Source organism: Mus caroli, chromosome 2 (assembly GCF_900094665.2).
Source record: "Mus caroli chromosome 2, CAROLI_EIJ_v1.1, whole genome shotgun sequence".
Taxonomy (NCBI): domain Eukaryota; kingdom Metazoa; phylum Chordata; class Mammalia; order Rodentia; family Muridae; genus Mus; species Mus caroli.
Window position 1 is genome coordinate 65516214 of NC_034571.1, and position 1485 is coordinate 65517698.

The 1485-nt window shown below is 44.7% G+C and overlaps 1 protein-coding gene across 1 annotated transcript in view; it reads right to left on the reverse strand.

Moving 5' to 3' along the window:
• The window catches only part of Mettl8 (methyltransferase like 8), an 89449-nt gene that overhangs the window by 9239 nt on the left and 78725 nt on the right, over window positions 1–1485 (reverse strand). The window lies entirely within an intron of this gene.

Below are 1485 nucleotides of genomic sequence, written 5' to 3' on the forward strand. Positions count from 1 at the left end.
TGAGATGGCTTGGTTGGTAAAGGTGCTTGTCAGTGAGATGGCTTGGTTGGTAAAGGTGCTTGTCAGTGAGATGGCTTGGTTGGTAAAGGTGCTTGCTCTTGGGACCCATTTGGTAGAAGAAGAGAACTGATTTCTCTAAATTGTTCTCTTATTGACACATGAGCCCTGGCACGCATATCTCCCCCGCCCCGAATAATGTAGTATTTATATAAATAAATGTACACATTTATTTTATAAGTAAATAAATGCAATACAGAATTAAAATTCTTCTAAGCATTGTTCCTCTGTGAACTTGAATAAGCTTGACTTCTAGCTCAGTGCTGTCGACTTATTTGAAGCTGCCCTAAAAATAAAAAGTCATAGCTGAGCCTAAAGCATTTGGAGTAGACAGCAAATGCCCTTCACAATCCCTCCCTCAGGTGTAGGTGGGGTGGTGTAGGCTCTGGCTGGGCTGGCAGTGCTGCCTGAGGGCAGTCCTGTGTTCTCTGACAGGTGCCAGGATGGTCCTCACATGTCCCACTTCTCTGCTTCCTCCGTGTGTCCTTTCTAAAGTACAAAACATCTCCCACTACATATCCCGAATTAGGTGACAGTGAGACAGTGACGGTTACACACTGCTACTAAAATCCACTGTCTTGCACACTTGAATGGGGCGGTGTGTGAAGCAGTTCAGTAAGGCTATGTATAGACAGCATGAGGGGAAAGCACACTACACATGATTTGTCTACAGCCTCAGCAGCAGAAGGACAGATATCAACCCACCATCAGCACCGTGCCATCCTAGGAAACGTGTTGTGCATACAGGAACGCATGTGTGTGCAGGAGCCACCTCAAATGTGTGCTGGCACCTGAACACGGATCCTCCGCAAGAGGAGTCTGTGCTCCTAACCACTGAGCCATCTACCCAGTCATGACACTTCTCTTAAATTCAAAACAACTTCTACTGTTAGGGTAAAAACAGGCATCCTACATAGGCATCAGTTATATACTTCAGCATCAGTTGAAATAACTTCCGGAAATTTGTAAAAGCTCAGCCAAAAATCGTCATAGATGCACTCGATGCAGAAACATTTCAGAAAAATCAATCACTTCAAAGGCAGATTAGACCTTTTAGAAATATGTATTTAATTTTATGTGTTTAGGTGTTTTACTTCCATGCATGTCTGTGACCGGCACCTTCAGAAGCTAGAAGAGGACACTGGATCCTCTGAGGCTGGAGTTACTGATGGCTGTGAGCCCCATGTGGAAGCTGGGATCGAGTCTGTGTTAGATCCCTTGGAACTGGAGTAAACGACGGTTGTGAGCCCTCATGTGGGAATTGAATCCAGGTCCTTTGGAAGAACAACCAGTGTGCTCTACTGCTAAGCCAACCTCTCCAGGCCTCTCAAAATAGATTTTTTTTTTTTTTTTTTTTTTTTGGTTTTTCGAGACAGGGTTTCTCTGTGTAGCCCTGGCTGTCCTGGAACTCACTTTGTAGACCAGGCT